This window comes from Medicago sativa, chromosome 7, assembly GCF_051527215.1.
Source record: "Medicago sativa cultivar Bolivia chromosome 7, Bolivia_mono, whole genome shotgun sequence".
NCBI classification, from domain to species: domain Eukaryota; kingdom Viridiplantae; phylum Streptophyta; class Magnoliopsida; order Fabales; family Fabaceae; genus Medicago; species Medicago sativa.
The window spans coordinates 25841308-25862785 of NC_140755.1; the positions used below are offsets into that span (position 1 = coordinate 25841308).

Here is a 21478-nt window from a genome sequence, read left to right on the forward strand (position 1 = left end):
AAAAAAAAAAAAAAACCAAAATAACATATAAAAGAGCAAGATATTAAAAGTAAAATAACAACATAAGAAACATAAGAAAAATTAAACAAAAAAGAATAGATAGATAGAAAAAGTTGTGAGTATTGAGGGATTAAAATAAAACAAAAGGGGGATGAAAGTGATTATATTTGAACGTGGTAATAAAAATCCTTCGTATATATTCTAATTTATATGTGATGCATTTCTTCTTTTCTCTTGATTGGCTTCCATGTCCAAAATAAAGATCCGAACAAAAACAAAGAACATATAAACACCAAAAGAAAATTGAAAAGAGAATATGAATAAGAAACATCAACCAAAGAAATCACATAAAAAGGAACATAAAAATAAGAAATGTTAAATAAACAATAAAACAATAAAAAGTAAAAAAATAAAACAAAAAGATAATGAGGTTGAAAGCAGTGATTTTTTATGGGAGGACGAGGTAGATGAAAATAATAAAAAATCAAATTGTCTATATATAGGGGAAAAATCATATTATGATCAATTTTGATTGGTTGGTGAAAAATAAGTGAGTCATGATTCAATTTTGATTGGCTAATAGAAAATGAATGAGTCAAGATCCATTTTGATTGGTTGATGGAAAAACATTAAATGAAATGGGGTGTATGAAGATGCCACATGTACTTTTGCTAAAAGATGTAAGCTTTTGTATTATATAAAGATTAACACATTTTAAAAAATTAGATCATTGAATTTATTTAAAAAATCTGATCAATAAATGAATTGATATGATGAAAATAAATCAACCAATCAAAATGAAGAATGACTCATTTATCTTAATAATCAACCAATCAAAACGAAGCTTGACGCATTTGTCTTCATTATCTACCAATCAAAATGAAGAACAAAATTTATACACAAATTTCTTAAGGCTACAACATTAGGGAGAGAATTGTAAAATACAAATGATATTTTCCCTATAAATAGATTATCCTTTTTTCATTATTTTCATTGGTCTCTTCATACCATACTCTTAATCATCCCAATATCTATATCTCTCATCCTTTATTTTAATCGGACTTTCATTTTTTTAGTTTCTAGCACTTTTCCTTTTGCCATTTTTGAGTTTTGTATATTTTTCTAAGTCACATGTCTCTGTTTTATTTTCTTATATTTTTCAGCAATGATTATTTTATCTATTTTATATATATTTTTGTTTAGTTACATAAGAATATGCAGTTCAAGCATAAGATTAGGTTCAAACTCGAGAAATTGGTTAATCTAGAAGAAAAAGTGGCAAACTGTCCTCACATTCTTTCGTTTGGCTTATACTCCCTCCGTTTTTAAATATAAGCAAATTTTACTTTTTAGGTTCATTCAATTAATGATGTATGTGGTTTATAATATGAACTACATACATCATTAATTGAATGAACCTAAAAATTAAAATTTGCTTATATTTAGAAACGGATGGAGTAGATCTATATTTTCACTTCCTAATGGTGCATTGTTAGTACGGAAAAAGTGAATGAATGAGAAAATAGATCATTTACTCATCTTTAACTTTTGTTGTACTTTTGACCATTTGATGTGTTGTGTGACATTCATGGTCTTAGACTCTAAAACGAGACATGATTCCGATTGAAAACTAAATGTAAAATCAGAATTTACAAATTTGTATTTTTGTTGTTGTCTATTTCATATTTCATCTGATTCATTTGTTTGTTTCCTATGTTATTGTTTGGATCTATATTTTGTTCTTTTAAACATGTTTGTTAGATTTGTTTATATATCATGTAAGAGTAATATGTGTCCTCCTTATAAAAATAAAATATTATTTTATATAATGCTATATATACATATTCTTATTACCTCCTCCTCCTCCTCCTCCTCCTCCTTCTTCATAACTACATATTTTTACTTTCAAAACAAAACAACACATTTAATATATAAAAACAAAAAAAAACTGCACATTTATATTCTTACATCGCTTTGTACATATAAAAAGAACTAAAAACAAAATTATTATTAAAGACATACTCTTGGAGTCAATTGATCAATTCTATCTTATTATATTATTATTCGCTCCATAGTTTACGGTATTAAATTCACAATGCAATTGTCTTATACCATATTTATCATTTTTTAGGGGATTATCGTTTCATTAAACCATTCTTGCGTATTCATCAAATATGTTTTCAATTTGGGTTCTCTTCCTTATGATTTTGATAGCCTATTAAATCATTCTAAGAGAAGTAGTAATGTTGAAATATGTCTTTTGTTTGACGAATGATGACAGCTTATTTCTCAAATATAATAAATGTTTGCTTTCACAATGATCCTCATACTAGCGCTTCTCAAGTAATTTAATAGCTACAGATGCAAGAATCACACATTCGAAGATATTAGATTCACAAATGAAACCACGCTGCTCAACATAAATTATCCTCATAGTAATAGTGGCCAACCTGTCTGCAAGAATTTTAGTAATAACTTTGAACTGAAAATTAGCAAGAGCAATAGGGCGATAGTTCCCCATCACTCGCGGCCCTGGCACTTTCGGAATAAGCACAATCATATTATTCAATTTTACTTTTTCGTAAACAAATTAGATATTTTAATGAAACTTTAAAATATCATTTTATGATTTTTTTCCAAAATTTTTGTGAATGATTATTAAACATTTAGAATGAAATCAAAATTCCTTAATAACACGATTCTTTTACCTTTTTCAACAAACAATATCAATTTGGATTGAAAATAGAACATCAAATTTGAAATTTGAATTAAAAAAAAATAAATAAAAAAATCCATTCTTAATTGTGGAGTTTTCAAATTCAATATGTTTTTTTGTGAGTTAGTGGTAGTAATTAACCTGCTAATTAATAAAAATTTAATGATATTTGTTCTTTGAGACTAAATACTTTTCCAGCTCATACATTATATTCACCATAGCCAGGAACAACGAGTAAAACTTATTTTTTCCTCCAAGAACAAGATCAACACCTGTGACCATTGCCAATCGCTTCTCTATAATGTCAAAATTACTAAAAATTGTGTGCTTTGGGGTTTCAATCGAAAGAAAATTTTGTTTGCTATAATTAATTGTGATGTAGGGCTTCACTAAATAAAAAAATGAAAAAAATCAGAAGATAAATCCTGAATCTGAGGTACATTTTCCTTTCAGGGAGAAATTGTTATTTGAAATAAATTTATGATTTGGAGGTTTTAATTGAAAACACTGGGATAAATCGTAATTTTTCTTTGGAGTTTCACTATGTGTTATCACTTGCTAGACCGACACCACCATTTTTGGCTAAATCTAGAAAACTAAAACACGGTATATTTGAACTATTGGATGAATCCCACGACTCAGTAAGTTTCACGGCTGAGATTTGACAAAACAGAATTGGAAATCGATTGAAAGGATTGATGATGAAGGGGTTAGAAGAAGATTTGGGTTGGAGTGATGAAGGTTTTAAGGTTCTATGTTGGAGTATTAAGGTTTGAAAGATGAAGTTTGATTTGAACATGTAATTGTTTTTTAAATAGTTGTTAATGAATAAAAAACCAGTTGAAAAAAATAAATGAAAAAGAAGGATTTGAACGGGTTTTTTTAAATAAATTTTAATCTCCTATGTTAAAAATAGTGAGATTGACAGTTGAATCGGTCCATATTAGACGCATCGTGCTTTTATTTTATTTTATTTTTGTGTTAACCCTCCAAGAATTTGAACGGGTTGGTTTGGGTTGGACTTTAGCTTAAACTGTTCGGATAAACTATGAATTGAGTTGGACCTAAGCTTAGCCAGGTTCAAGTAAACTATGATTCATTGATATATAAAGTTTTATCCCAATTGTGTTTCTAATACACTCAGACCCATAATTCTAAATTGATGACAAAATTATTATGCATCCACAAAACATGAGAAATTGACACTATGACTAGGAAGATGATTAATTTTATGTGACCACAAGAGACTAATTGGATGGGTGAAAAGACAAAAGAATTAGATCGTTCTAGATTTAAGCATTGATACACCGGCAAAGTTAGATTGATATGTGGGGTAGGCATTATTGTAAAGAACAAATTAAGAGTTACTAACTCTACGATACCATTCAACATTTTCCATATTTTTTAGGCTGATATGTTTAAATATAAAGGATTCTCATATAAAGCTAATATTTTTTCTTTCTCTTCAACGTGCACACATATGCATGCAAGGGTGTTAATATTAATTTTGTGACTTTACATTTAATATAAAGATCCGCATATCGGTGACGATGACTTGAAGAACCAGTGTTTGATTGAAATTGAAATGCTGCTTCAGGAAAACAGACAGTCGCTTACTGATTTCAAATCTATGCCCAGGCCAAACCCAGCAGATATGTCAACTTTCACAAACAAGCTTATCGTTGATGAGCTAAATTACAGCAAATATGAAATGGAAAAGACACACGCTGATATGTTACTGATGCTGACTGATGAACAAAGATGTGTGCATGACAAAATCATGGAGTCCATTGATTTTGATGACGGTGGTTTCTTTTTCTTATATGGTTACGGTGGTACTAGAAAACCTTTATATGGAAAACATTGTCGGTTGCTGTTAGATCGAAGGGGTTAATTTTATTGAATGCTGCATCTAGCGGTATAACGACTCTTTTATTACCAGGAGGAAGAACCGCGCACTCGACGCTGACAGTCCCTATTGAGATTAATGAGGCATCATCGCTTACGATGGAAAAGGATAGTCCTAGGGCAGACCTGGTGCGTGCTGCAAAGTTGTTAATTTGGGATGAGGCTCCAATGATGCACCGATAGTGTTTTGAGGCAGTTGACCGATCAATTCATGATATCACATCCAAGAATGATCACCTAAACGAGTTTAGACATTTTGGTGGAATGACAGTGGTTTTAGGTGGTGATTTCAGGCAGATATTGCCTATTGTCCGAAAAGGAACGAGGTAGGATATTGTTGATGCCTCAATCAATTCATCAAAGATATGAGCTTATTGTAATGTGTTGAGGCTTACTGTTAATATGAGATTGAGTGCATCTTCGGTATCTGCAGAGCAGGAAGAAATTGTTAATTTTGGCAATTGGAGACGGCAACGACACTTCGGATGAGAATGGTGAAATGAAGGTAGAAATTCCTGAAGATTTGCTCATATTAGACACAACAAATCCGTTGATGTCATTTATAGACTTTGTGTATCCCGATTTGAATGATAACCTTGGTGACCCGCTATTTTTCCAAGAAAGGGGAATACTCGCACCAACGCTTGATTCAGTTGAGCATGTTAACGAATATATGATGTCACTGATTCCAGATGAAGAGAAAAAGTATTTAAGATCTGATTCTGTTTGTCGATCGGGTGAAAATTCTAATGTCCAAAGCGAGTGGTTCACAACGAAATTTCTTAATGGTACTAAGAGCTCTAGAATTCCAAATCACCGGTTGAAACTAGGGGTGGGATGTCCAGTTATGCTGATGAGAAACATCGATCAGGCTAATGGACTGTGTAATGGTATGAGGCTGACAGTTACACATCTAGGGAAGAGCATGATAGTTGCTACCGTAATTACAGGAATAAGGGCAGGTACCAGGGTATTCATTCCCAGGATGAATCTTATTCCGAGTGATCCAGGACTACCCTTCAAATTCAGGCGCAGACAATTTCCATTGACGCTTTGTTTTGCAATGACAATAAATAAAAGTCAGGGTCAATCTTTATCTTGAGTGGGAGTTTATCTTCCTAAGTCCGTGTTCACGCATGGACAACTCTATGTCGCTGTCTCTCGAGTTACTTCTAGAAAAGGTTTGAATTGCTCATCTTGAATGAAGATAATAATGTTTGCAAGGAGACCACAAATGTTGTGTATCGTGAAGTTTTTCAAAAAGTATGATCATTGGTTATGTTTTAGAATTGTTGTTGCTATAATTTAGAAAACAAAAGTTGCGTATTGTTTGGAAGTCGTTTTTTTTTAAATTTCTTTGTAAGATGTATTGGTCATTACAGGACATGCAATTTCTATATAAGCAGATCCTCCTGCCATTGACTTTTAATTGATGCACTTTTCAGGTATAACAATACGCGGAACATTTTTTTTTCATCGTTGTTACCCTAAAATACAATATTTACATTAGACAATTGATTTTGTAAAAAATAAAAACAAATAACAATCGGCGTTTCTGTAGCCCAAACTATACTTATACACACCCGTAAAAAATTTAATGTTTGCATTCACAGACTAGGTGTATACATCTGACACTGACTATTATATAAAAAAACACAATTTTTTTAGTTTTTATGATTAATAAAACACATTATGTCAACAAATAATAATATACAGTACGTTGACATATTTTTGCAAAAATATTACATAAGCTAAGTTTAACAATTAGTACCTCTTATACTACAAATAATTAGTATAAGTATAAATCCAAATACTTTAATCGTTATGTGCAATGTTTAGATATTTCAAAATATATACAAAATTAAGATGATATTTTTTTTTCCATATCAAATTTAAATTATAACCATACTTATAACTTTAATATAACATAATACCATACATTTGATAATAAAGTTTTTTATTTTCCGTGCTTGGCACGGGTCACTATACTAGTAACTTAGTGAAGAAGAGAATGTGTTTCTGGATTTGGTAACAAAGTGTCTTGCTCCTAAAGTTGTGGCACAGAGAAGAGAAAGATTTTTTTAGACCTTGACATATATTCTTTGGACTCATTGAATTTTTGGACACTTTTGGACATTGGACAAATATAAAAAATGACTTAAAAATAAAAGAAAAAAATGACTAATTAAAACAAAAATTAAAAATGGAAATTAAAATTAAAATCTAAAATTTAAAAAAGGAATAAAAGATGGAAGTTAAAGAGTAATTAACAAATAATAAAAACTAAAGAAAACTAAAAATATAAAGGGATAAGAGGAAATTTTGGTTAATGGCTTTGATGGTAATTGAATGATACGCGTCTGATATTTTGGAAAGAAATATTTGACCCTAAGTGCTAAAAACATGGCACGGTTGAGATGAAACAAAAGGACCTTGGACAACAAATTTTTTGGACTTATTAAAAAAAAGGTTAAATAAATAATAAAAAAAGTAAAAGTGTAATTAAACTAAAAATGGGAAAAGTATGAAAATTAAAATAAAATATATAAAAAAAGATGGAAACTAAAAATAAGAATAAAAGACTAATAAATAAATAGATCATCGCGTCAGGGCGGCGCCATCGCGTCGGAAAATTCTACTTCCTTTTTTTGAAAACTGAAGACACTTTCCGACATCCTTTTTCGCGCTGGTTATGAATATGACCTTAGATTTTTCAAAAACTCAACGGTTTGTTCTAGATCTAGAAAAATAGATCACAGTTTTACCTTTCCTTTCTTCTTCTTCTTCTTCTTCTTCTTCTTCTTCTTCTTCTTCTTCTTCTTCTTCTTCTTCTTCTTCTTCCTCTTCTTCTTCTTCTTCTTCTTCTTCTTCTTCTTCTTCTTCTTCTTCTTCTTCTTCTTCTTCTTCTTCTTCTTCTTCTTCTTCTTCTTCTCCTCCTCCTCCTCCTCCTCCTCCTCCTCCTCCTCCTCCTCCTCCTCCTCCTTCTTCTTCTTCTAGATCTAGAACCGACTTTGTTTTGTATAGATCCGGTTCGGATTGTGATGTGATTGCTTGAGTTCGGATTTGTTGTGTTATTCTAGATGATGATGATTTGAAAAGGTTGTTGTTATTTGTGAGATAAGGAAAAAATATTGATGGAGATAGTGTTGTTCTTGAAATCAAAAGAAAAAGATTGTTCCTGGAAATTTTTATCTGATGATTGTTTGCTGGAAAAGTGTTTTATGGATTTGTAGTGAAAGCTCAAAAAATGAATTGCTGGAAAATATTGTTCATGTTGTTCTTTCTAGAAACCATTCCCACAGCAAAATGGTTTTGGAGTACAACTCACAGAAACCATTTCCACAGCAAAATGGTTTTGAAGTACAACTCACAGAAACAGCAAAATGGTTTTGAAGTACAACTCACAGAAACCATTTCTTTCCCCTTCCTCCAATTGTGTCAGTCCAAAACTGAATGATGGCAATGACTCTAGGTCCTTAGTTTTTTTCACCTGCTGAAAACCATTAATTACATCCAATGGTTTTGGAGTACAATTCACAGAAACCATTTCCACAGCAAAATGGTTTTGACATAATTTCAGGTTTTCATTTTTTATTACATGTTTTCATTTTATCCAAGACATGTTGAGTTTTTTACTTGTTAGTGTTAAAAATTTCTGAACTCTTTTAAACTCTTATGTGTCATGTAAAATAACCATACTCAGAATTATGTGCCTGGAGTTGTGAAAAGAAGATTATACAAAGATTTCATTGGCCATAATTATGTAACAGATAGTGTGCAGAAAGTTCTTTTGCTAAAACATTTATTTGTGATTGAATTTGGATGCAAAATATTGATGCTAAATAGCAGAAATAAATTTACCAATGTGCTTCTTGTTGTTCTTGGTCAATCATTTGTGTAATCCAAGAATAAATTGAAAAGAAGCAAAACATAATAAGCTTAAGGAGTACTTATGCAGTTTATTTGTTTGTTTTCTTAATAGTTATCAGCGAACGGGAAACACAAATAAAAAAAATGATATCTACATCTTTGGGATAATTCTATTTGTGTTGATACAGAAAGTTGTTGATCCAAAGTTGGAGGGTGAATTTAGCATCAATTCAGCAAGAAAAATTGTAGAGATAAGGAGATATTAACTGTTATTAGAATTAAGCTTTCACTTGGGGTATAGAAAGCAATTATGTTGGGCTACCAGTTAATGGGCTGGAATTTATGCACGGTGCATAAGGATTTCCTTATGCACCATAACCACACCCTTTACGAAGGATCTGTTTATATGAAAAGCAAGAATGTGTTGCACGTGTATCATTCAAAAAATCCAAACAGTTATATCTGTGCTTAGTGTAAATCTAGTCCGTTCATTCCTGTGTTTCGTCACTCTGTTTCCGGAAAAAAGAGCATCTCCCTTTTTGTTAATATATTTTCATTTGCTTCTCCAACACAAAAAAAAAAAAAAGGATATACTGTTGAAACACAGAAAGTATCAAATTCTGAATGCAAACAATTGAAGAAAATGAAAATATCGTATGCTTTCTAACAATAGGTACAACATTCTTAGAACCAACAACAATCACACTAATGTAGGTGAAAATGAAAAATTAAAATAATTGTACAAATAGCTACGCATGGCATAGTGAAATCCCGTTGATGAACCCCTCAGATATAAATAATAGAAGCAAGATATTGAAATCTTAAAATGAAGCCCTTGCGCACATGCAGCCAATCAGGTATTAAAATACATACCTGAATTGTAATCTCAAACTGAAATCTCTAATCTTAGACAATATATTGAGCATTTTTTATTATAACCTAATCCAAACACCAAATTATAGTTTAAGACAAAAATTAAGAGATCAACCAATTGCTAACTTGCTATAAATGAACAGAATAAAATGTCAACAAGATTCATAGTAAAGGAATTGCAGATGTGTAACAAGATCAAAGGATCCAAGCGAGAGTTCATAAAATAATACCAAATATGATTCAACCCGAAAATGGTAGCACAAAAGGAATTGCTGAGAAACAAAACCTTCATATTGAAATCTCATCACGATCAAACAACGAGTATTTCTTTTTGTCATACCCCAATTTTGAACCAGTTATTTATTTTACTAGTCGTATTTTTAAAACGTCTCAAACTCTTTTTCGCTTTAATTATTTAAAGTCATTTAGTCGTCTTTTAAAATCTTTTGAGGCTTTATTTTACAGTTTAAAGTGAAATTCCTTTTTGTCCAAGTTCTTTGTATTTTTAAATCATTTTGCGCGTCAGTATTTTAAAATATTTTACGCGCCCTTTTCAAATATTTATCGTCCTATTCTTTATTTTAGTTTCCTCTAAGAAAGGCTTTTAATTCAAAATTTCCCCTTTGTCCGTTCTTAAACCGCTTTAAAAGAATTTTGTTCGCACTTTAAAACGCCGCGTTATTTTAGACATTTCACTCAAAAATCCATATCGATTCACTCATCTTGCCAACAACAATTCGTTTTCAAACTCAAAGAACAACAACATACGATCGTCTCTTTCTTTCTCGGGTAAACCACGCGCGAGCAGATTCATTACGGGATAAAAGCTGGAAGAAAAGGAATCGGAAGCAGCAGCTTGTTTTCTGTCCTTTGCAAGCCAACGTTGATCTGAAGAGGTAATCTTCCTCTCCCTCCTCTAATTCGTTTCCATGCTTTGTTTCAAAAAAAAAAAATTCTCAAATCTATTAATCTAGATCTAGGCTTATTTGTTACCTGTTTCGAAAATTTATGGTGAGATCCAAGCAGAGGAGGTAGAGACGGTTGTACTGGTATAAAAAATTTTTTTAAAAAATAAGAACACAACTCCGACGCGGCGGCGCTATGATGGACCACCGCGTCGGAGGACTTCCGACCACCGTCTCCACCTTCTTCTCCGGTGAAACAATTTTAGAGAGAAGTTGGAGCATTTTGGGACTTAGAGAGAGAAAGAGAGATGAATTATGAAAACAAACCGGCCCCTGGCCCTTTTATAAAGGTAGCGAACCGGTCTGGTTCATCTGAACCGGACCGGTCTCCCTTGGTTCTCTTCTTTCTCTTTAAACCATCAGATCCGTCTTCTCTCTCTCTATCCAACGGTTCATAATCAGTTTTATTACTTTGTTTTAATGTGTGGTTGAATGTTCCTTTGGTGTGAACCGTCAGATCTATCATTCTGATGGATCTGACGGGTTCCTGAAGCACACCATATTTTTTGTGGTTTTACTTATCATTTGCTTGCTGTACACGCTCATTTTTAGCCTTATGATCAAGCAATCCTACGGCCAGGATCAAATCCCAAGCCAATGGATCAAGTGAAGGCCCAATTTTAATTTTCTCTATGTTTTTACTACTGGAACCCCCCTGTTATGTTATTTACACCCCTGTTTCATCCAAAATTTCTCTAAAAAATTTCCAAAAAATATGTGTTTATTTTATCTTTTTATTTACTGTTTTTACTGTTGATGTTATATTTTTACTTTATTACCATATTTCATAATTCCATATTTCAAATTTCTTTCATACATTTTTATTTCTTTCTATTTAATATTGTCTCATCCACTTTAAAAACTTTGATTTCCATATTTTATTTTATTTTTTATTCTTGGCTTTAAAGCTTTATATCATGCATTTTTTAAATGTCTTGTGCATTTTTTATATGTGCATCTTGCTTTAATTCATGCTTTGCTAGAATTTCCTCAACATTATTGCATTTCATTTTAGTATATGATGCTTTTAATTTTCTCTTTATCTCATTATATCATGATTGCTTTAATTTTGGTAACTATTCATTTTTTTTCCTATTGCAAAGCCCCATAATATTTAGTGTGTATAATTAGGGGAATGATGTAATTTATTGTGGGCTTTGCATTTAGGAAGGGTATGTAATAGCGTAGTAATTGCACACACCGACACAAGCACCGACACTACACCATTTCATTCTTCGCTTTATGCTTGCTTTATTTTTCGCATCGTCACGTTAGTTTACCGTTAGTTTAGTAAAACCTTTTTATCTCAAAAAATCAAATAAGCAAAAGTCAAACCATTTTCTTAATAAACCTTGGATCCAAATCCAAGTGGTTTTCCCTTTATTTTCTTAATCAAATTCCTAAATGAACTTTAATTAAACTTAGACTAAATTTCTCAAATAAAATGAAACAACCTCACTTCTATTTTATTCTTCTATACCTTGAGGTCTCGCAACCCTTCTCAAAACCATTTTCAAAATCAAATTAAAATCAACCTAACCCACAAAAACATTTTTTATAAGAGAGAACTACGGCGGTTTTGATCCCTTTTAAGGGTACGTAGGTAGAGGCTTTATTCCTTTCAAATCGATCAAATAAAAATAACAAAAGCTCCTACTTCTTCTCCCTCCATTCTTTCACTTTGACTTTAAGCAATAAATTTTCAAATAAAAATAAAGTTAGAAAGAGGTTCCCACGGAGTACCGTGGACGATGCGGGTGCCTAACACCTTCCCTAATCGTAACCGACCCCCGGATCCAAATAAGGGTTTAACTCATTTTCCCTTCCCAAGAAAAATCAAGAAAGTCCAAACGATTGAGGGTTCAAAACCAATCAATGGATTGACACCCGAAAATCATGGTCTACAAAATTGGCGACTTCACTAGGGATCCTACGCGGGTTAAGCCCACCTTTCTTTCTTTATTTCTTATGCTTTATCATTTGTATATACTTTGTAAATATTTATACATGCGATAACCCACTCAATGGAGGGATCTTGGAGGTATACCGTTGTTGTCGCGAGTACTCGCGTATGGCATGATACTTTCAAGGGACCGTCGAAGTTGAGGACCTTTAGTCACCTTTAACCCATCTTGGCCTTTTAGGACATAGTGCGGTGGCTAGTCGAGAGTACTCTCGTATTGGTCGTCACGCGATACTACACCCAAACGAGACTAACGGATGAATATTGTTGGAATGAGAGTACTCTCGTCGCCTAACAAATATTCGGACGTGGTTGAAAACATTGGGAACCTTGATAGAACCCTTGTTACATGTGCAATTGGAAACCTTAGTCCTTACCAAATGGCGTTGTTATCCCTAAGCTCCGACATTGTATATCCTAAACCTCATCATGTTTCCTTGCATAATCATACATCCATGCATTCATTCATAAAACTTTTTTCTCATTCATCAAAATATTGAAGGACTTATATTAGTTTTATTGTAAACATCGTAGATATGACTTTTAAAACAAGGAAGCTTAAGCAGTATAGCTTCAGGAAGCTGGATCTTGTAAGGTTAAGGGATTTAGCGAATAAGGTGAAATGCTCGGACCGCTTCCATAAGGACCACGGGAATCTACTCGGTATGGTCAGGATAAAGGTTGATGAGGGACTTCTTGGCACTTTTGTTCAGTTCTATGACCCGAAGTATCATTGCTTTGGCTTCCTAGAGTTTCAATTGGTTCCCACTTTGGAGGAATATGCTTTTTGGATTGATCGACCAGTGCTCAACCAAGTACCTTTCAGTGGCCTTGAAAATCCTCCTAAATTCTCAACCATTGCCGAAGCTCTCCATTTACCAACTACCGAAGTGAAAAACCATATTACCACTAATAGCAAACTCTTAGGTCTCCCTACCAAGTTCCTTTACGAAAAAGCCGACTATTTCTACAGAATGTCCACTGTTGACGCCTTTGATGCCATCCTTGCCCTTCTCATTTATGGCCTAGTGCTATTTCCCAACCTTGACAACTTTGTCGACATCCATGCCATTAAAATATTCCTTTCAAAAAACCCTACTCCTACTTTGTTAGCCGATACCTATCACTCCATCCATGAGCGTACTTTAGCGGGTCGTGGACTTATCAAATGTTGTGCACCGTTGTTCTATAGATGGATTACCTCTCATTTACCCTGAACTCCTCGTTTCACCACCAATCCAGATGGCCTCCGATGGTCAGATAGACTCATGGCCCTCACCATGAATGAGGTGGTGTGGTATGAACCAGCTTACGACAAAGGAACCATCATTGACAGTTGCGGGTTGTTCAACAATGTGCCACTCATGGGTATGTATGGAGGAATCAGTTATAATCCGGTTCTCGCTAGACGCCATTTTAGGCTCCCCATGGAAGGAAAGCCTCTAAGCATTCACTTGGATAACATATATTACCACAATGAGAGTGACCCTGTGGGAATGAGGCGTCAAATTGCACGAGCTTGGCACGCCATCCAGAGGAAAGATAGAGGCCAGTTAGGAAGGCGGACGGGGGCCGTCCATGCTGACTACACGCAGTGGGTTATTGACCGAGCTATTGATTTTGGGATGCCTTACAAGCTCACAAGGTTCGTGTCCGCAATAACTCCAGCACCACCCATGCCTATGACCTTTGAGACTGAAAGGGAGTGTCAGAAAAAGATAGCTGAGTTGATGGATGAAAATGCAAGAGTGACAGAAGAGTATAAAGAAGTAGTACGCGAGAATGAATGTGTGATGGACCTCTTCTAAGAGTTGTTTACTGCTTTATGCTTTATATTTGTATTGTTTTATATTTGCAGTTGTTTTGTATTTGTAAGTCTATCCCTTGGCTTGGTTGTTAGAAAGGGAATTACCTTGTAGTATTTTATATTTGGAGTCCACCCCTTGACTAAGTCTGTTAGAAAGGGATTTATCTTGTAGTGTTTTATATTTGTAAGTTTATCCCTTGGCTTGGTTGTTAGAAAGGGAATTATCTTGTAGCACTTTTATTATTAATGTAAGGTTTAAGTTATTATGTTTACAAAATTACTTCTATAAGTCCTTCGATAAAAATGAAAAAGTGCATACTTTTGCATTTAGCATATCATGCATCATTTGCATCCATAAAGTGTCAAAATCAAGTCTCACACTTCACTCCTTTCTGCCGCAGTAATTGAAAGTGGCCCGACGAATTCAGTACAAGCCTACTCGTATTCACCACACTAGAGCATACATCAAGAAAAAGATGGCAACTGCAGAACAGGAAAATGTTCAGCTCAGAGTGGATGTTAGTAATCTGAAGGCAGAGTTAGATAAAATGGCACTTATGATCGAGACTCTGATGGCTGAGAGAGAACAAGTAGTAGTCTCCGAGCCAATCCCTACCGGGGTCGCTTCTGCTGCACCTAATGGTATTCCGCAGCCAATACCTACTGCTGTTACATCTGCTGGGTCTACGTAGCCCCTTGTGGTGGGCTTCTCATCAGGTGATATGTACAATCAGAGTTTCCGTCCATCTGGTCCTTCTAGTGTTACTTCTCAATACTACATGCCTCCCGGCTATCCATGGGGCATGCCACTCATGATCAATGAAGAGGTTCGTCCTAGAGCTAATGAGATGTCATTTCCTCACAGACAGTCAACACCATTCTTTCAAACTGGTCAGCCGATTCCTCAGGCTACTATGACTCAGGCGGGGCCTACGGTCCATGCGACCCAGCAAGAGGAAGAACAGATCTACCACTCTGGTAGTGTGATGGGAGATGATCGAGTAGGTAACTTGGAAGAGAAGGTTAATGTGGTGCAGAAAGAATTAAGGAATATCCGGGGTAAAGAGGTGTTCAATCAGAGTGTGCATGATCTCTGCTTGGTTCCAGACGTGGTGATACCGCCTAAGTTTAAGATGCCAGTGTTTGAGAAGTATACAGGAGAAACTTGCCCTCAAATGCACTTAACTATGTATGTCAGGAAAATGACAGCTCACAGGAGAGATGAACCTCTGCTTATTTACTGCTTCCAAGACAGTTTGGCTGGACCCGCACACACATGGTACATGAATTTGAAGGGTATTAATACTTTTGAGGAATTGGCCAACGCTTTTATCCAGCAGTATAAGTACAACTCCTATCTAGCACCTAATCGAAAAGAGCTGCAGTCTATGACACAAGGGGATAAGGAATCTTTCAAGGAATATGCTCAGCATTTTATCCAAAAGTCAGCTCAGATCCGCCCCTCGCTGGAGGAAAGTGAAATATCTGAAATATTCTTTGAAACTTTGAGCCCTTTTTACTCAGAGAAGATGCTTGCGTGTGCTTCACAAAAGTTCACTGACATGGCGGATATGGGGGGTACGAATTGAAGAATGGGCCCGGAAGGGACATGTGTCTAAGGATAGTGGTTCGTCGAGCAGTTCTTCGGGTGGCTCATTAGGTGGTTCGTCTAATGGCAATAGAAGGTCTGGAAATGGATATCCAAGAAAGAATACTCAAGAGGTCGGCATGGTGGCCCATGGCGAATTTCAACCAATATACCCAAATTACCCTTATGTTGCCAATGTCGCACCCCAAATGCCAAATCCGCGAAACTCAAACTATCAACCCCAAAGTCCTCAGGCGCCTCCACCATACTATCCACCCTTGTACCAACAGCCTTATCAACCATACAATCCTCAACCATTCTATCAACAACCATATTATCCTCCACCACCTCAACAACAGCAACGTCCTCAAGCTCAACAACAGCCACGCCCTCCTAGAAATCAGTTCCCTCCTATACCCATGCCCTATAAGGATTTGTTGTCTTCTCTCCTTGCAAGAAATCTGGTGCAGACCAGTCCTCAACCCTGCATGCAAAACCCTTTACCTGCTTGGTATCGTGCTGACCGCACCTGTGAGTTCCATCAAGGGGCACCGGGGCATGACGTTGAACATTGTCTCGCCCTTAAAGAAGAGGTCCTAAAGTTAATCCGAAATAAAGAGCTAACCTTCACAAATCCTGACCCTGTTGCTCCAAATAACCCTCTGCCACCTCATGGGCCGGCCATTAACATGATTCAAAAAGACAGCTTTGTTCTCTATGCATGTGATATCAAAACTCCTATGGTTCTGATACATGCAAAGATGTGTGAAGCCACCCTCTTCAGCCACAATCATGAGGCTTGTGGTATATGTTCAGTGGATCCTCATGGTTGTGAGCATTTCCAGAATGATGTGCAAGGGTTACTGGACAGGAAAGAGCTTGTTGTCACCAGAAAAGAGCAAGATAAGAATGTTTGTGTTGTTACTTCGGTGTTCAAGACTCGGGAGCCACTTTTGATAATGGTCAATTGTGCTAAGCCAGTTGGCACTCCTCTGGTGATCTGCCCGCCAGAACAGTTACCTTATTCTTCTCAAAAAGCCGTGCCTTATAACTATGAATACACCATTCTAGAAGATGGGAAAAGGGTACCTCTTGATTCGTCAGTCCCAGTGGACAATATTGCGGAAAGTAGCAAGATCTTGAGAAGTGAACGGGTGCTCCCTGTTGTTATTCAGAAAGAAGTCAGTGCTCCAGCCGAAGAACCGGTGAAAGAGCGAAACCTAGATAAGGGTAAAGCTATCAGACAGCCCAACGAGATTGTCTATGAGGATAGCGATGAGATCCTGAAGTTAATCAAGAGGAGCGAGTACAAAGTAGTGGATCAGTTGCTACAAACTCCTGCCAAAATCTCTATAATGTCTCTCTTATCCAGCTCTGATGCCCATAGAGATGCTTTGATGAAGGTGCTAGATCAGGCTTATGTGGAACACGATTTAACCTTGGGACAGTTCAAAAGTATTGTAGGGAATGTGACTGCCTGCAACAATTTGAGCTTCAGTGACGAAGACCTCCCAGTGGAAGGAAGAAATCATAACCTAGCATTACTTATCTCAGTCCTTTGCAAATCAGATTCTCTCTCTAATGTCTTGATAGATACTGGGTCCGCTCTAAATGTGATGCCGAAGTCCACTCTGGACCAGCTTTCATATTCAAAAGCTCTCTTGCAGCCCAGCACAGTGACGGTGAGAGCATTTGATGGAACCAGAAGGTCAGTATATGGGGAAATAAAGTTACCTATCTCAGTGGGCCCGCATGAATTCGAAGTTACATTCCAGGTTATGGAGATTCAGGCCTCTTTCAGCTACCTTCTTGGTCGGCCTTGGATCCATGATGCTGGGGCAGTAACATCCACTCTCCACCAGAAATTGAAGTTCATTAGTCATGGGAAGTTGATAACTGTCAGTGGTGAGTCAGCTCTGTTGGTCAGTAATTTGTCCGCTTTCTCTTACATTGGTGGAAATAGTTCTGACGGGTCATCATTCCAAGGTCTCTCTGCTGAAGGAAGCGCGAGTAAAGTCAAAACTAGTATGGCTTCTCTGAAGGATGCTCAGAAGGTGATTCAGGAAGGAAGAACTGAGGGCTGGGGTCAGCTGGTGAAGCTACCAGAGAATAAGCGCAAAGAGGGAATTGGTTTTCCAGACAGCAAGCATGGGGAATTCAATCCTGCTGGAGGTACTTTTCGCAGCGCTGGTTTCATCCATGATCCGCCAGAGACTAATGCAATCATTGAAGATCAATCTGAGCAGGTGGCACCCGTCTTTGTGACACCTAGGGGAGCCTGCTGTAACTGGATTGATGTGGATGTTCCTTCTGTGATACCTCGTTCTAAGTAATATGTTTGTCTTTGTTTTTGTTTTTTCTTTAAGAAAACTCCTTTCGTCCTGCCCCAGACGAAAGTGAAATCATGTAGGGTTTTGTGTTTTGTTTTAAGTACTTTTGTTATTAATGAAAATCGTCGTTTCTGTCACGACCTTTACTTTATTTTATTTTAGTGCTTTTTCTGGAAAAATGGTAATACATAAAACCAAAAAAAATGTTCTCTTTTTCTTTTAAAAAATCAAACTCAAAAGTCTGTATTTACTCATTTAAAATCAATCATGAATCATATGCAGACTGAGCACAAATGAGCCCATTGAACACGGTAACCCTATGCTTCCTCCCAACTTTGAGGTCCCTGTTTATGAGGCTATGGTAGAGGGGGATGAAGAGATTCCTGATGAGATCAGATGGATGTTAGAAAGAGAAAGAAAAGCTATTCAACCTCATCAGGAAGAGATAGAAATTGTCAACCTGGGTACTGATGAGGATAAGAAAGAGATCAAGATTGGGGCATTGTTGGATGCCGCTGTTAAGGAAAGAATCATTGAGCTTCTCAGAGAGTATGCTGACATATTCGCATGGTCATACAAGGATATGCCAGGGTTGGATGCCGAAGTTGTGGAACATCATCTGCCTTTAAAGCCCGAGTGCCCTCCTGTTAAGCAGAAGTTGAGGAGATCTCATCCCGAGATGGCCCTCAAGATCAAGGAAGAAGTGCGAAAGCAGATTGATGCTGGTTTCTTAATCACATCTGAATACCCTCAATGGTTAGCCAACATAGTACCTGTTCCAAAGAAGGATGGTAAGGTCAGAATGTGTGTTGACTACCTAGATTTGAATAAAGCTAGAACAAAGGATGATTTCCCTTTACCTCACATCGATGTATTGGTTGATAATACTGCAAAATGCAAAGTGTTCTCCTTTATGGATGGTTTCTCCGGGTATAACCAGATCAAGATGGCTCCAGAAGATAGAGAGAAGACATCTTTCATCACCCCATGGGGCGTTTTCTGCTATGTGGTGATGCCGTTCGGGTTGATAAATGCTGGTGCCACTTACCAGAGAGGCATGACCAAGATTTTCCATGATATGATACACAAAGAGATCGAGGTCTATGTGGATGACATGATTGTCAAGTCAGGCACCGAAGAAGAACATGTTGAGTATTTGTTGAAGATGTTTCAGCGGTTAAGAAAGTACAAGCTTTGTCTGAATCCCAATAAGTGTACTTTCGGCGTCAGGTCCGGGAAACTTCTGGGTTTTATTGTTAGTCAGAAGGGTATTGAAGTAGATCCCGACAAAGTCAAAGCTATCAGGGAAATGCCTGCTCCAAAAACAGAGAAACAAGTCAGAGGATTCCTTGGTAGGCTGAACTACATATCCCGATTCATCTCTCATATGACTGCTACATGTGGGCCGATATTCAAATTGCTTCGCAAGGATCAAGGAATCGTGTGGACCGATGAATGTCAAAAAGCCTTTGATAGTATCAAGGAGTATTTGTTAGAACCTCCAATTCTTGTACCTCCAGTGGATGGAAGACCTTTGATCATGTATCTGACTGTGTTGGAAGACTCTATGGGCTATGTACTTGGTCAGCAAGATGAAACCGGTAAGAAAGAACATGCAATTTACTACTTGAGCAAGAAGTTCACTGATTGTGAGACTCGATACTCTGCGCTGGAGAAAACTTGTTGTGCTCTGGTCTGGGCTGCCAGGCGTCTCCGCCACTACATGATTAATGACACTACTTGGTTGATATCTAGAATGGATCCAATCAAATACCTCTTTGAGAAGCCTGTCTTAAATGGAAGAATTTCTAGTTGGCAGATGCTATTGTCCGAGTATGATATCGTGTACCGCACTCAGAAAACTATCAAAGGTAGTATCCTCGCTGATCATTTAGCTCATCAACCAATTGAAGATTACCAGCCTATCAAGTTCGACTTCCTGGATGAAGAAATCATGCATATAAAAATGAAAGATTGTGATGAACCATTGTTGAGCGAAGGCACTGATCCTGAGTCCGAATGGGGTTTGATATTTGATGGAGCTGTTAATGTCTATGGTAATGGAATCGGGGCAGTCCTCATTGCTCCCAAGGGCCATCATATCCCTTTCACTGCAAGGTTACGGTTTGATTGCACAAATAACATTGCCGAGTATGAAGCTTGTATTATGGGTATTGAGGAAGCTATTGACTTGAGGATTAAGAGAATCAAGATATATGGCGATTCAGCTCTTGTGATTAATCAGATCAAAGGAAAGTGGGAAACTCACCATGCGGGGTTGGTACCTTACAGAGATTATGCCAGGCGTCTGTTAACTTTCTTCAACAAAGTAGACTTGAATCACGTACCTCACGAAGAGAATCAAAGTGAATCATCACAATAATGTGCCTTTAATCAGCGTCAAATTCCTTGACAGGTCCGCTTATGTGTTTGCGGCTGAAGTAGTCTTTGACGACAAGCCATGGTTCCATGATATCAAGGTTTTCCTTCAGACACAAGAGTATCTGCCAGGGGCATCTCGCAAAGACAAGAGGACTCTAAGAAGATTGTCTGGTAACTTTTTCTTGAATGGAGATGTGTTGTACAAAAGGAACTTCGACGAGGTTTTGCTCAGATGTATAGATCGGCGTGAGGCAGATTTGTTAATGCATGAGATACATGAAGGCACATTCGGGACTCATGCCAACGGCTATGCAATGGCTAAGAAGGCGTTGAGGGCAGGCTATTACTGGATAACGATGCATGCTGACTGTTACCACCATGCCAAAAAGTGTCACAAGTGTCAGATTTATGCGGATAAGATACATGTACCGCCAACTTTGCTCAATGTTATCTCCTCCCCGTGGCCTTTCTCTATGTGGGGCATTGATATGATTGGTCGGATTGAACCAAAAGCTTCCAATGGACATCGTTTCATACTAGTGGCTATTGATTATTTCACCAAGTGGGTTGAAGCGCCATCTTATGCTAATGTGACCAAGCAAGTGGTGGTCCGATTCATCAAGAACAATATCATCTGCCGACATGGTGACCCTAACAAGATCATCACGGATAATGGTACTAATTTGAATAACAAGATGATGAAGGAATTGTGCGATGACTTTAAGATTGAACATCATAACTCTTCTCCTTACAGACCACAGATGAATGGTGCAGTTGAAGCTGCAAATAAGAACATCAAGAAGATTGTGCAAAAGATGGTGGTCACTTACAAGGACTGGCATGAAATGCTACCCTATGCTTTGTATGGTTATCGTACCTCAGTGCGTACTTCGACAGGGGCAACCCCTTTCTCTCTGGTATATGGTATGGAGGATGTACTCCCTGTGGAGGTTGAGATCCCATCTTTAAGAGTTTTGAAGGAAGCTGAATTGTCTGAAGCTGAGTGGTGTCAGGATAGATATGATCAGTTGAATTTGATTGACGAAAAGCGTATGACAGCTTTGTGTCGTGGATAG

At 36.7% G+C, this 21478-nt stretch overlaps 2 pseudogenes; both read left to right on the top strand.

Moving 5' to 3' along the window:
* Window positions 1-12831: 12831 nt before the first annotated feature.
* On the top strand, window positions 12832-14103 carry LOC146905172 (uncharacterized; annotated as a pseudogene).
* Window positions 14104-14578: 475 nt separating this feature from the next.
* Window positions 14579-21478, top strand: LOC146905173 (uncharacterized; annotated as a pseudogene).